The sequence below is a fragment of the Leucopleurus acutus genome (genome assembly GCF_964270905.1).
Source record: "Leucopleurus acutus genome assembly, chromosome: 7".
In the NCBI taxonomy this organism is placed as follows: domain Eukaryota; kingdom Metazoa; phylum Chordata; class Mammalia; order Artiodactyla; family Delphinidae; genus Leucopleurus; species Leucopleurus acutus.
Window position 1 is genome coordinate 19,175,860 of NC_139150.1, and position 15,947 is coordinate 19,191,806.

Here is a 15,947-nt window from a genome sequence, read left to right on the forward strand (position 1 = left end):
TGCTATGCAAAAGAATGGAGCAAAATTTACATTCTTCTCAATTAGCAGGAGAGAAAAACGAGTAGGAACTCAGGAAAGTTTTTCAGAGAAAGACTAGAAATGATTTAAAGAAAAAAAAAAAAACAAAAAACCAGCAGTGGTGGTACGGATGAGAGGGACTTGGGAGAACAAAAACGGCTAAGGGAAAGATTTAAGCAATTTGCTGAGCAGGGTGTTACGTCGACCCCTTCCTAGGCCTCCACTATGAAATATCCAGTAAAGTCTACATTTCTCTTTAACACTTTCTGTGAGTAGATTCTTTGGGAGGAGCGGGCACTGGAAGAAGTGTTGAATTCATCAAGCCAAGTGGTATGTGGTAAAAGCAGACAGGTTTTGAGGACCCGAAGCCACGGAATAAGGGGGCACCTGGCATTTATACCCTAACTCTGTAGGACAAATGAATCCTGCTTAAACCAACTCACGCGCGCTTGAAAAGATATCTGCAACCTAAGCATGTGTAACCTAAGCAAGTTTTCTACCGTCTCATATTCTAACTTGAGAAAGTTTCCATTTTCGTTTTTCAGTAACCCTCCTCTGAGCAGAGGTACCTGACTGTCACCTCGTGAGGGGTTCCCAATCTCAGTCTCTGTCAAGCAATGCCCTGAAAGTCAACATCTGAAGACACAAGGGGGCACAGAATTTAAAGGAATCCAGCAGCACGACAAAAAAGTATAAGAGAATAATCATTAATAACCCAAGGTAGGGATAACCCATAGGGAGCGCACAGCCTAGGAAGTTTAAAATGAAATTCCGTCACTCCCCAAGGGTTACGCACCCCCTGGAAATGCTGTGAGCAAATGACACCATCTACACAAGGAAAACAAATCATTTTTCTAACTGGGAACCCAGGTTACCTGAAACATATGCCTCTTTGGTAAAAACTCATCTGGAGCTCACTGATTCTGCCCTCTCCCACCCCAACACACACACACACACACACACACACACACACACACACACACACGCACAGTTTACTCGTAGAACTTGGACAAGAGGGTGATGGGTGAGTTGATGAAAAATAATGAGTGTAAATGTATTTCTGCCTTTGGGAAAATTCATAGGGCTTTCTCTATACTTGGTGACTTTCTTCACCCCGTTTCTCCATCACACACCAATGTCTCCTGGGACTTCCCTGTCCAGTTCCTTCTCAGAATCCCGCTATCACACAAAGGTTGGCTCAGAGGAGGGCCCAGCACCTCCAGGAGGGTTGATATGAACAGGCACTAAAGCAAGGAAGTGCTGAGGGAAACTGGGCAGCATTCACCAAACAAGGGAGGCTTCCAGAATCCCTGGAATACCACGGATTGTCCTGGCACTGGGGGACAAAGCCCTTAAGTTAAGAGGATACAGAAGTCAGTCAGTGTCATCTCTGGAAAGATCCTGAGAGATCAGCTGAGCCAGTGTTTGAACGGAAGCCCAACATGGGACGGAGACTAAAATCCTCGCACGTGGCTGGCACCTGAGTGGGGATTTGAGCCCAGACTCCTCATGCCATTATTCCCCACCAGGCCATACTGGTCCCCACTGTAGCCTTCCTGTAACTCCTCAGATCACATCTTTCCAGCCCTGCACTGCAGTAGGCCGCAACCTTCAGGGATTCTTCTGTTTCTCCCTGCACCTCTCAAAACAATCTGGGATCATCACTCTAATGTGAGACACAGGTGGTCTGTAGATTTTGTACACGGTCAAATCACAGAAAAATGTTAGGGTCCCACGATGTCAAAGTTCTCTCTCTCAGAAACTGAAGAAATATATGATAAGGACAATATTTTGCAATAAAAATATTAAAAGCTTGTCTTAATTTGAGGTTATGCATATATGTGTGTATGTATATATATGTATATATGTGTGGATAAGTAGGTATGTGTATATGCATGTACATATATGTATATTATGTATACACACATGTGTACATGTGTGTATATGCTTTCCCCTAATAATTGTTGTATAGGTCATCTACTTAACCTGGGGTCCCGGGAAGAAACCCGATTCTTGCTCTGGGCATTGCAAAATTTATATACTCTTGTATTTATTTTTAATTATGAAAAGAGCAGAAAGTAATATTTCTCCCATGCCTCACCAGTGTATTTAATAACTATCAATATTTTGCTATATTTGGTTCTGCTTCTTTTAAAAAATAAAATAATACAGAGAGAGCTGAAGTCTTACCCCTCCCACCATTTCCCTATGCCCTCCCCAGAGGTAACAACTACTTGGGGGTTTTCATGTCCCCTTCATTTACATAATTTCATATTTCTTGTCCCATAAGAATATACAGTACAATTTTGTGTGTTTTTTAAATTTCCAATAAATATCATACTTTACATAACATCGGTGACTTGAAATTTTCCATGTAGCGTTAAGTTTCTGAGGTGTCTCCAGGCTTGCCCACGTAGATCTAGGTCATTCATTTAACTGCTATTGTACTATTTCCTTGTTTGGATACACCACAGTGTGCTCATCCTCCTATGGATAAGCACGTAGTTTGTCCCCCGCTTTTGCTGCAATAAGGATCTTCCTGTACAGCTCCCCCTCCTTTTAGCCATTTTTCAATACAGCAGAAATCCTCTTTGAAAATTAGAAATAGTACCCTAAAGCTACCGAGTTTGCCTTGACCAGTGAGGGTTTAGACCCCTCTGTGGTCCCAGCGCATAGGCTGGAGCCTTGGAATCTAAAGAGCTCTTTCCATCTTTCCTAAGAACCTCTCTGCTCTGTACAACCATTCCACGTGAAGTCCCAAGTGCCGGTGTGGTACCAGGCCCCGGGCTTCAGCACGGTGTGTGCCATGGCTCTTCCAGGCTGCTGAAAAATCAGCTCTAGTTAGCGTGTGCTTAAAACACGCCTTTCCAAAGCACTCTGGGGCTCCCCTGGGTCCAGGTCTCTTTCTGGAGGATAAATGAAAAATCCCAGACTGAAAGATGAATGAGCACAACCCCAGAAGGAAACTTCTCCCCCAAGACCAAACGGCCATGTTCCTTGGGCTCTGTTCCCTTTGCTCTTCAGACTCCACACTGTCTCCCTGGGTGACTTAATCAACCCCCTTGCTTTCAAATGACATCTTCTTGCCAAGGACTGCATCATCTCTACCTTCAGTTTGGTTCTTTTCCTAAAATCCAGCCCCATACATTGAGTAGCTATTGCACTCTACCCATTAGTTCTCTCCGAAACCTTGCAGTGGAAGATTGGAGTCAATGTCTAGTGCAGTGGCTTTCAATTTTTTTTTTTTTTTTTACCATGACCCAGAGAAGATAACACTTTAGTTCGCAAATGACTGCATGTACATGTGCACACACAAACAACAACAACACACACACCTAAGACAAGCATTTCATTAAGTAATGCTTACCCTTACTATTTATGACTAAGGAAAAAAATCTTGTTATGACCACCTGAGTTGATTTTATGATGCTCTAATGAGTCACAACCCACAACTGTTCAAGCTTGCCTTTCCCTGCTCCAGAGGTGGGGACGCTAAAGATATACTTTCCTTACTCTCTTGCAGCTTTTGGGCTTTAGAATAGTTCTGTCTGAGATGGACAAGATTTAGGAATGTTCGTCCATTCACCCAGCAAGCACAGCTGTGGAGGCCTGTGGGTTTTCTGTAGCTGCATCTGCATAGCTTCCAGTGTTCAGATACTAGCTTAGTAGGTATGGCGAGCCTGGGTGTAGGGAGAGAAGCATCCATTCTGCTGACATGGTCTGTTGCAGATTCACATTGGTTCCACACCTGGCAGCAGCAGTGGCTTCCTTACTGGGGTGGTTTCCTGTTTGAAACAGCAGTGTCGTGGCTGTAGAACAGCTTCCTGACTGCAAGACTGTTGAAGAGACAGCAGCGACCATGGTGGCTCAGTTCCCAGGAGCAGCGTTAGAGGTTGCTCCTGAAAGCTCAACCTGGATTCTGTTTGCTCAGCCCTCTGACAATTCTGTAAGCCATTTAATACCCTGGGATACATGCCTTCCTGCTGAAAAGCTGGAGAGAAGTCTGCTCCCTGCAACTGATCCCTGATGGATACAATCTCAATATGTATAAAACTGACCTCATGATACACACCCCAGACTTGTCACTATCCCCATGTTCCAAATCTCAAAGACTACCTGAGACTCTCATGACCCTTCTTTCATGTCTCCCATCCAATCAACATCTGTCCAGTTTATCCAGTTCTCTGGTCCTAGCCACCATCATCTCACGTGCACTATTCCCATCACCTCCTAATTCACATCCCTGTCTCCTGACTTACTCCTTACAAATCACATCTCCAGACAGAATAACGACTTTCCCTTGTTCCTGGAATGATAGTAATAATTATCATTTCTCAAACTTTTACATCTCATGCATTTGTCATGTACTCACTCATTCAATCCTCAAATCAGCCCTATGAGGGAGGCATTATTACCGCCACACTGCAGGCAACAATGACATTGAGACTCTGAGACACAGTGGCACGGTCAGCATCACACAGCCAGGGGTAGCAGAGCTGGGATTCAAGCCCTGGTTTGTGAACATCCCATTTCAACATTCATGTTCCAATCACTTCGAATCCAGCCTTCCTAAATTCCAAGCTCTCCAAACCAGCTCTATATCCATCTAGATCCTGCCTTTCTCTTCAGCTTCATGTGTTCATACCCACCTCCCACCTCCCATGCTCTATGCTCAGATGACATTGAACTTCTCCCAATTCCTCAAACCTTCTGTGTTCAGCCTTGCCGCCAGGTATTTGCACATGTTCTTCCTTCTGCCTGGAATGCTCGTTTCACTCTCTTTTGCCTGGTTAACTCCTAACATTGTTCTGAGCTCCTCAACAAAGTCTTTCTGACTCTTCTGGTCTCACCTAATTTCCTGCTGTCTTCTCTCACGCTTGCCCCATCCTTACGTGCATGACACTTCATTGTCCACCCCTGGTTCTCTCTATAGCTCTTCTCCAACATCCAAAGTCCTCGACAGTAGGAACCTTATTCAGCACTGGGTCCTCTATAGCCCAGCACAGTTCCTGATATAACAGATAGCTATATTTCTTAACTATAGATAGCTTGATAGCTATATTTCTTAAATAAATAATTGAAAAAAAACTCTTTAAACATAGGCCCCATTCCAGGGGAAAGATATCAAATAAGCCACCAAAATAATTTAAAAACTTAAAATCCTTACTAAATATGGAAATGTAAATTGAAAGTCACCTTTTCTCTTATGAATGTTTCTCAGCACTCAGGAGAGTAAGAATGTTGATTAAACAGAGGTGAAATTTTCAGAAAACAAAATCCACCTGTGCCATCAGAAATTTGGAAGGGGAAAAGACAAATGCTCACTTACTTTATTGAACCTTTTCTATAAGCCAGGTATAATATTTGCTATATAATCTGTCTCTTACTATCCTTATAAGACAGCTATATGCTATTGGAATCATTTCGCAGGAGGGGATACTCACCCTAGAGAGTTTAAATCAAATTTAACACCTTAGAACCAACTGAAGGACTTCTTAAGACCCTCATGCCCAGGCCACATCTCAGACCAATCAAATTAGAATCTCTAGCATTAGGACCCAGGCATTAGGATTGAGCTCCCAAAACTTAAGGTAAGTTTAAAAGTCAACAGTTTAAATCCACGCTATCCATACTGTGCTCTGGACCAGCAGCCTTAGCATCCCTAGACAGCTTATTCAAAACGCAGACTCTCACACTCACCCAGACCTACTAGAAAAGAATGTGCGTTTTAATAAGATCCAGAAGGGATTCATGGGCACTGAATGGTCTCAGCAACACTGGTTTCCATGACTTTCCCTGGTAAGTGGAGATTACCCTGAATCCATTATGCTTCCCTGTTTCCCTCAAGCTGATTTTGGAAAATGGATTTTCCATTCCCTTCTACTGCATATGCAGATGTGAGGGTTTGGACACTGCCAAAGGCATAGTTCAGTCACTATGATGGTATCCATTTGTAATTATCATCACGGAGTTTTTAAAATTTGCTTTTGGTCCAGCTCTCTCCCCTGGGAATCTTAGGCAAGAGCTGGGACAAAATTCTGGCCAATATGTTGAAAGCTCTGGATACAGTACAGAGAGGGGGATGTACTTTCCCTGTGGCCAAGGAACAGGGAAAACAAGTTTGGGGGCAGCAGGTGGGAAAGAACACTTTGGAAACCTGACTTTGAATCCTAGCTCAGGTAATTGTTAACATTAGGATTCTGATGCGTCACAAACACTCTTTAAACTTAAATTTCCTCAGCTGTGAAATGAGGCGCATAATCCTTCCCAAAGCTGTGGGAGAAGAAACATGCAATAGCTTGAAAAGTACACAGATGCGAGGTAATTTTATTATATTCCATATTCACAAAGGACTCTGACTGTGGGAAAAGGAGCAGGGGAAGGTTTGAGAGGAACGAAGTTCCTCAAATTCACCGAAGCCATGTCTCCCTTCTGTGGCCAGAAAAACTAGCCACTTGACAAACAAAGGTGTCCGTGAGACAAACACCCGGACGTGCTTTTACACTGTCCTGGATAAGCCAGTGGGATACTTGGGAGATAGAGTGTTGACAGTCCCCTCCCTGTGTCTCCCTCATGGCAGCAGTGGACTATTGGTATTTGCATGTCTTTTTTCCTACTTAGAACATCTAGAAGGCAAGACTCTTCCTCTGAATCCCCGGCACCTAGATCAGTGTCCGGCACAAAGTCAGCACTCGGAAAAAGGAGATTTCACTCACAGCGAGACAGAGAATTAATGGGTGAGGATGTCAGTGCAGCCAGTTAGGAACATGCTGAAAAGAAGTTTTATCCCTCCCACTCCTGGAAGGCTCCAAGGGAAAACCAGCTGAAGTACGTCATCATTTCATCCCCTCTGCTAGGGGCACAGATGACGTAACTGCCATGACCTTCTGACTTTGCCTTCTGCTCTCACAATTAGTTTCATTTTACTAGCTGGCCTCATGCACACAGCATCAGGCACAGAAGAAGACAAGGGAAGAAAGGCCATCCGTCACGGAACTGACACATCAGGATGAGGAAAATCAAGAAAATGCTTAAGGAGGCTTGATTCCTACAAAGTTACATTCTTACACTCGAATATATAGTCTTAATTGGATCTAATCTTCCCATGCTCCTCCTTCAATAACTATGGTGTGTTTATTTAAACAGCTTTATATTATATGAATACACATAACTGATAACACTTACTGAATGCTTCCTTACCAGGTTCCCAGGCATCATACTGAAGCCTTCAAATACTGTAGGCTATTGCGTTCTCATAGCACCTTATGAGAGACTGCCATTCCCGTGTTACAGATGAGGAAACTGAGGCTTGAAGAAACGCATCAGCAAGTCCAAGTTTAAGCAGCTCAAGAGCCAGGATGTAAATGCCCGAAGTCTGACTCGAGAGCCACATCCCTAAGGACACTGCACTGCTCCGCTGTGAAGCCACCTGACTTTGCACATGTGATTCCTTTGTCTACAAGGTCCTTGCCCTCCCTTGTCAGCTTGGTTAATGACCTCATCCATAAAATCTCAACTCAAACATTATTTCTCAAGAACCATTCCCAGGCTAAGTTAGGCATTCCACCTGGGCCTTGATATCCTCACCTCCATTAAAACACTTATCACCTTGTACTACAGTTGTATGATTATGTGTTTGCTTCCCTTGTTAGACTGCAGACTTCTTAATAAGACAGTGCCTAAACAGAGGACACTTCTCCTGCCAGTGTCTACAAAATAAAGTGATTCTTGCTTCTAAATTATTTTGGCATGATACCCCACCATTCACACCGTACTCTGGACTCTGGAAGGGACACTGCTACCTTGAGGCTGGTAACCGTACATCACTTAGCCTTTACGCTTCATTCTGGCTGTTCTTCCCCATGGTCACTGTCATTGCTAAGTGGAAAACCATGAACTTGAAGATACCAATCACTCTAGGCCTAACTCCACACAGCCAGGCAACATCTCACTTCCCACTATCATAATTACCCAGGCCTTTTCATGACTGAGAATCCTAACCCAACTCTTTCTGGCCCCAGAGAAAGAAAGAAGAGTGACCACCCCCAACTCAAAGTGCCAACTCATTTCCTGCCCAGAATTAAACACTTCCCAAAATGAATGACTATGTGAACATCCATTCCCTTCAGGGAAAATCCCCTCCCCACCTACCAGGTTGTCATCTTACCCTATGACCCCAACCTGACAATCACCTAACAGTCCAATATTGGTACCCCTCCCAAAGTTTATCTTTATCTGCTACCACCTTGTTGTTCTAGGATAGTTCTTTTTTTTTTTTTTTCTTCCATTTTGGGGGTAGTTTTTCTTGGACATGGGAGCCAACCGGAAAGAACTGAAGCTAGAACAATTTGAGCATCTGAAAGGCTATTAAACCTTTTGGAGATGAGGCACCAGGGAAGGTGATATACATGTATATATTTCGTATATATTTTAGTCTGAAGGGGATGGATACATGGGTGTATTCACTTTAAAATTCTGTTGAGCTGTACACTGATGATTTATGCACATACTGTATGCATGTTATAGTGTAGGATCGTTCTTGATGCACAATGGGAATTTGATAGATATTTGTTGAATAAATGAAGGGTTTGCTGAAAAACATCTCAGATGTCTGTACAGTACTTCAGAGTTTACAAAACCACTCTTTCAAGTGACAGATGATGCACTGAGCTGGTAGGGGCAGAGGTGGAAGCCCCTAGTATTCTGATTTCTTGCCCAACCTATACTATATTCTGGGGTCAGCAAACAATAGCTTTGGGGCAGCTGCATGTTTTGTAAATAAAGTTTTATTGGAACACAGCTGTGTCCACACATTTATATACACTCTATGACTGCTTTTCTGCTATTGATACAATGACTACAAACTGAGTAGTTAAGCCAGGATGCAAGAGAAGCTCTACGGCCTGCTAAGCCTGAAGTATTGACTATTTGGTCCTTTGTAGAAAGTGTTTGCCAACTCTGCTATATACTGCTGGTGACTCCATATATGTTCAGATATACATACTTACATACCACACACACACATCCTAAATTCACTCACAAACAGAACCATTTGGCCACTGCCTCTATCTGAACTTCTCAATATTATTAGCTGTGAGAAGGGAGTATCAAGTATGTTGGAATCGTGTATAGAATATGTCTGTGAACACTGAGTGACAGGTTCTATGGGCCCATGCATGGGCTTATCATGGCAGTATCTATTCTAAAAATATGAGTAACGAACTAAAAGAAAAGACTTCAGAGGCAAGTCCACCAAAAACAATGAGAAGGAATAACTTCCAGTAAGAGGAGACAGAACCATGAAAAAACGGAATAATTTTAAATCACAACTTGGACCCCTTAGCTCACAGTTTTGTGAAAGCCCTACACACCCTTATAATTGACCCAGTTCAGTCCTGTAGTAATATGATGGCTGACACTGAAACACATTTCTTGTATTATTTTCATTTTTTATTATTATTAAATCGTGATGACTTGAGTTAGAGAAAAAATTGCCAGGAGCTTTCTAAGTCAAGAGCCTGAATTAACCTTTGAGGACAATGAGTTTTTTCTTTTGGGAAAAAACATTAATGGACCTTTTAGTTACACAAAAACAAAGCAAAGATCTTGTTCTAAAAAAGAGGCTTGAGATGTGAGGATTTGAAGTTCTTTACAATGATGAAAAGGTTTTAAATGGATGTCTCTTTCTAAAATAGGGATTCAGAATGCACTGCTCCAAGAAAATTATTGTTTGCTCTTAGATGTTTTTCTTCAATCAGCTACCCAGCAGAGTTTGGATACAGAGACAAGATGGTGGCTGGAGGGGTAGGAAAACATAACTTCCATTTACACTAGTAAAGGGGACTTAAGTGAATTCTATGTGAATTATGGAAACCAACATATGGCTATTTTCCGGACTCAATTGGCCAGACTCCCAGAAACACACTATCAGACGTAAGGTCCTACTCAAACATGGGGCCAAACCTAACACTGTGAGTAGTGGAACATTATTGGTGCCCAACAAAGACAAGGTATCATTATTACTCCTCTTTGAATCACATAGTAGGTACTTAGGAAATATTTATTGATTTGAATAGAAGCTGAAATCACCTTTAAAAACAACTTCCTATATTGAATTTTTTCCTTTTAGTTCAGTCTCTCTTAAACTGAAGATATTCTACGTAAATACTCATTAAATGAGCTCTATATTGTTATATTTTTAAAATAAATAACTAAAGGCTCCTTTTAAATAAAGGACTGCCAAGAGTAGCATTCTATTTCAGAAAACATGTGGTATAGGGAAAAACTGTGAAAGACTGAAATTTAGTGGAATTACTGACTAGCTCATAAATTCTAATTATTTCAAGCTTTTGTTATCTGATATTTTTACAACCCTTAAAGCTGCAGAAAAATGATAGTAATACAAATAATTCTTGTCCATAAAAATGCAAATTATGCCCCCATGCAATGCGACTGATTATCTTTCTGTGGATACTGAACAGTTCTGCAAGTTTTTCATCTACTGTAACCCTCTGCCTGACCCAGGGAGAGTCAGGTCTATTAGCATCTCAAGAGAATTCTCTTTGGTAAACACTGGTCTATACCCTTTTCTGGAATTGTTAACTCCATAACAATTGGCCAAAAAGTTCCTTTGGTTTTTAAGTGAAAATAAAAGACACGTTTTTCATTTTCACCAAGATCTTTATTGAACAAACTCTTCACCGTTTTGTTCCACTACCTTCTGCCATTTTTCAGGCAACTTCATAATTCCACTTCCCAAAACTTTTTAACTTTTTGAGCAAAGAACTGTTCCAGGTGCCTTTTACAGTCTTCCAGGAATTGACGTTTTTTCCATTAAGAGAATTTGTAAAGACCGAAATAAATGGAAATTTGAAGGTTCAATGTCTGGTGAACATGGTGGACGAAGCAGAACTTCCCAGCCAAGCTGTTAACAGTTTTTGCCTGGTCATCAAAGAAGCATGTGGGGGCTTCCCTGGTGGTGCAGTGGTTGAGAGTCCGCCTGCCGATGCAGGGGACGCGGGTTCGTGCCCCGGTCCGGGAAGATCCCACATGCCGCGGAGCGGCTGGGCCCGTGAGCAACGGGAGAGGCCACAACAGTGAGAGGCCCGCGTACCGAAAAAAAAAAAAAAAAAAAAAAAGAAGCATGTGGTCTTGTGTTATCCTGATGTAAGATTATGCATTTTCTGTTGACTAGTTCTGGACTTTTTTCGACGAGTGTTGCTTTCAGTTCGTCTAACTGGGAGCAGTACTTGTTGGAATTAATCGTTTGGTTTTCTGGAAGGAGCTCATAATAGAGGACTCCCTTCCAATCCCACCATATAAACAACATCACCTTTTTTGGATGAAGACCAGCCTTTGGTGTGGTTGGTGGTGGTTCATTTCACTTGCCCCACAATCTCTTCCGTTCCACATTGTTGTACAGTATCCACTTTTCATCGTCTGTCACAATTTGCTTTAAAAACAGAATGTTTTAGTTACATTTAAGTAGAGAATCGCATGCAGAAATACGCTCAGGAAGGTCTTTTTCGCTTAACTTATGTGGAAACCAAACATCAAAGTGATTAACATAACCAAGCTGGTGCAAATGATTTTCAGTGATTGACTTGGGTATTTTGAGTATGTCCGCTATCTTCGGCATGGTATAACGTTGATTGTTTTCAATTAATGTCTTGATTTGATCACTATCAACCTAAGCTGGTCTACCTGACCACGGAGCATCGTCCAGCAAGAAATTTCCAGCGCAAAACTTCGCAAACCACTTTTGACACATTTGATCAGTCACAGCACCTTCTTTGTACGCTGCACAAATCTTCTTTTGTGTTTCAGTTGCATTTTTACCTTTCTTGAAATAACAAAGCATAATATGCCGAAAATGTTGCTTTTTTTCTTCCATCTTCAATACTAAAATGGCTACACAAAAATTCACTAATTTTGATTTTTTTTTACATGCATGCTGATATGACAGCTGTCACAATACAATCTAACAAAATTGTTTCAGATGAAGTAAAGGACAACTAACCGCTACTAGAGCCATCTTACTGAAAAACCAAACGAACTTTTTGGCCAACCCAATACATATATGAATATACATATACATGTATATCTCATACTCACAGATGTACATGTACTAGTGACTGTGGTCCAGATTTATAGCATTCAGGTATTCCAGCTATCTTTAAGTAGTATTTTTGTTCAACAAAGAAGATTTTTTGCTATTTTTAATCTGAATATTAAAATACAGAAGAAAGCTAAATGCTGCACTGAAAAGGAGGCCTATTGTCCCTATTTTACTGAGAATCAGAGATGAAAATCACCTAGCTAATAAATACTAAATGGAAAAACCAGGACTCTAACCCAGATTTTCAGGAACCAAATTAGTTTTTATTCTATTTGAGAGAAGCTTTCTACATCTCTTTCTCTGAATACTTAAAGAAGTAAAATCTCCACATAATAGAGACACATAAATATCCCAGAAATAGCACCACTGCAAAAAGGATCAGGCTAATGGTATTGCAGAAATACAGTTACAAAAAATACTGAAATCCCAATATTATCATTTTGCTGTTCTATTACAGGTAGTAAATTTGACTAGCACAAAGGAAATGCAAGAAAAGTACAAGACTCAGATGTGCTTTTATAGAGCTTAAAAACTAATTTGGAAAATAAGTTATATGTACACAAAACATCCAGATAAAAGTATGGAAGAGTATAAAATGACATATTAAAAAGCCCAGTGAATGTGATAGTATCAGCTAATAATAATATCTAACATGTAATGAGAGCATACTGAGCCAGACATTAATCTAAGTGCTTTACATCCAAATAACTCTTTAATCTTCACAGGTATCCTATGAGGTTGGTCCTATTATGATCTCCAATTTAAAGGTATGGAAATGAGGCCCCGAGAGATAAATTTACTTCAGGGCCTGTGGTGGGAATGTCTAACTAAGGGGTGGAACTTCTGTGATACTTGTGGTATTTGACTTTGCAGACTTTGCAGGACCAGTGGGGAAGAAGGGGATCCACAGGACAAAGCTGTGCAGATGCGGTGGTGCTGAGGGAGAAGCCGAGGGCTTCAAGGAGGGAAGGGTGCTGGGCAGTTTCCTGTCTGGGGTAAAACGTGGCTAAGGCACAGCAGAAAGGTTGTGGAGAAGGAAAGGGTATCAGCAAGAGGGCCAGGATAAGCAGAATAAGGAAGGATGCTCAAATGGCTCATGAAGTCATACCTTGAAAACATCCTGTCCTTACAGATTTTTTAATTCTTTGTGGCAAACTTGTTTTATTTAAAAATAATACAACAAGTAACAGTATCCCTTGCTTCCCCTGTTTAATTTTCAGTTTCTTCCAGAGCCTAGGTACAAAAAGGAAGGGCTCTGGAAGAAACTGAAAATTAAAACAAAAATTAAGACAGATGGGAAATTAAAGTATCAACTTTGTCATCGTGAAAGGCCAAGTCAGATGATGTAGCTTGGCTTCAGAGCCAAACAGGCCAGCCCTTCTAGCTAAATTCCTGATCTAGAGAGAACTGCCTGTTGTAGCATTCCTGAATCCTGGACAAGAACATGGGACCACCAAGAGGAAGACCAAGAGAGCAGTTGAAGGAACATGCCCACTGTATTCTTCTCAGATTTAGCAAGCAGATAAGGCCACTCCACCATTCCTGCGGCAGAATGAACCAAAGAACAAAAAGAAACATAATGTTATACTAACTGAGCTTCCTTCATGTGAAACATCTGGAAAAGAGAAGTGTTCCTCACTAACACTCATCATTATTTTAAATATTTCATACTAAGAAACAAAAGAATTATATTTACAAAAGCCTACAATAAAAATCATACTCAGTGGTGAAATACTGAACGTTTGTCTACTGGTTGGCAACAAGACAAGATGTCCATTACCACCACTTTTGTGCAACGCTGAACCAGCAGTCCTAGCCAGAGCAATAAGGGAAGAAAAAGAAATACACTGTGCAAAGATCAGAAAAGAAGTGAAACAGTCTATTAATAGATGATACAAATACTATAATTATAAAATCAAAAATAGTTTATAAACAAATAAACTTAGCAAAGTTGCTGGTTACAAAGTCAACATATAAAAATCAATTATATTTCTACATACTATCAACAAACAATTGGAAAACAAAATTCAGAAAAATATACCATGTACAGTAGTACCCCAAAATATCAAATATCTAGGACTAAATCTAATGAAAGATGTACAAGACCTCCACACAGAAAATTATAAAATATTGCTAAGAGAAATTAAAGACTTAAATGGAGAGATATTTCAAGTATATGAGTTGGAAGACTCAATATATTATGATGTAAATTCTCCCCAAATTGACCTATAAGAATAAATTTTATCCTCATTAAAATCTCTGTAGGTATTTTATGTGTGGAAATTGGCAAACTGACTGTGAAATTTTTTTGGAAATGCAAAAGAACCTAAAATGGACAAGATAGCCTTAAAGAAAATGAGAATTTTGCAAGACAAACTATCAGATTTCAATTTACTACAAGGTTAAGATAATGAAAGCAGTAGGGTCTAACAATAGAGCCACACATACATGGTCATTTGAATTGTGACAAAAGGCTCAATCAAGAAACAGTGTCCATTTTTTTTTTTTTTTTTTTTGCAGTACGCAGGCCTCTCACTGCTGTGGCCTCTCCCGTTGCGGAGCACAGGTTCCGGATGCGCAGGCTCAGCGGCCATGGCTCACGGGCCCAGCCACTCCGCGGCATGTGGGATCTTCCCAGACCGGGGCACGAACCCGTGTCCCCTGCATCGGCAGATGGACTCTCAACCACTGCACCACCAGGGAAGCCCATGATCATTATTAAAGAGAAATTTGTTGGTGGTAGCTGAAACTGTGGTAGTAGTCAAGTAGTGTTCTGGGGAAGCCATGAGCCTTCCAGTGACCACTTGATGAGCCAGTCTTTTAGGAATCTAGCTGTGTGACTGGGATTCTATTCTTCTTACTCCTACATGTACCCTTAGAGTAGGCTGAGGGCTCTCCTAGGTTCCCTGGAATTTGGTTTGTTTATTCAAGTAGTTCTCTGATATCAAATATCTTCTGAGCTGACCCAGGAGGGTCTCTGTTCTTACAACTGGAAAAATAACACACTAATAGAGTCTATATGTCTCGTCCTAGGGTTAGTGTTCTGTCTCGTTTGCAACTCTGTCCCCGGTTCTGCCATATAGTAGGAGTCTGGAAAGTCTATGCTGAGATGAATTCAACTGATCAGGATGTTCCAAGAAATGGATTAGTTCTAGATTTTTTCTGATTCCCCCCTTTCTTTTAAAACAAAACAGAGAATAAATTCTGGTGAAAGTCTACTTTTCAGGTAACGAAACTTCAGTTGCAATGTGTCCAAATGTGAAGTCAGTATTAGAGCAGTACTTGGACAGACAACCCAAACTCCAGGGGACTCTTAATAGGACACATGTCAGGAGTGTCCCATATGTGTGACGGCATGCTATACCATGATGGCGGGGAGGGGCCTTTTCTGGCAGATACCAGTTATACCCATCACACACATGAAAACTGACCTGCCCAAAGCACCTTTCATTGCTACCTTCCAAAAGGGGCCTTAAACAATGACCTATTTTTGTTCCCTTGTCTGAAGGAGGAGACTGAAGTTCCTACAACTAAACTAAGGGATACCAATGAAATCAAGGTGAATCAATGCTTTGGACTTTTTAATTCTCTCACTTCTGAATTCCTATCCAGTAACCCACGGACTCTAAAACAAGCAGCTGAACATTTTATGAAATCAGTGTGATGAACTGGAAACAGCGTGGGCCTTAGAGACAGAATTCCAATCACACACATCTACTATTTTGTCTTGAGTTCTTGAAAAAGTCACTTAACCTAGCTGAGTCTGTTTAATCACCTGCAAAATGGGTATAATTATGCCAATCTTGTAGTG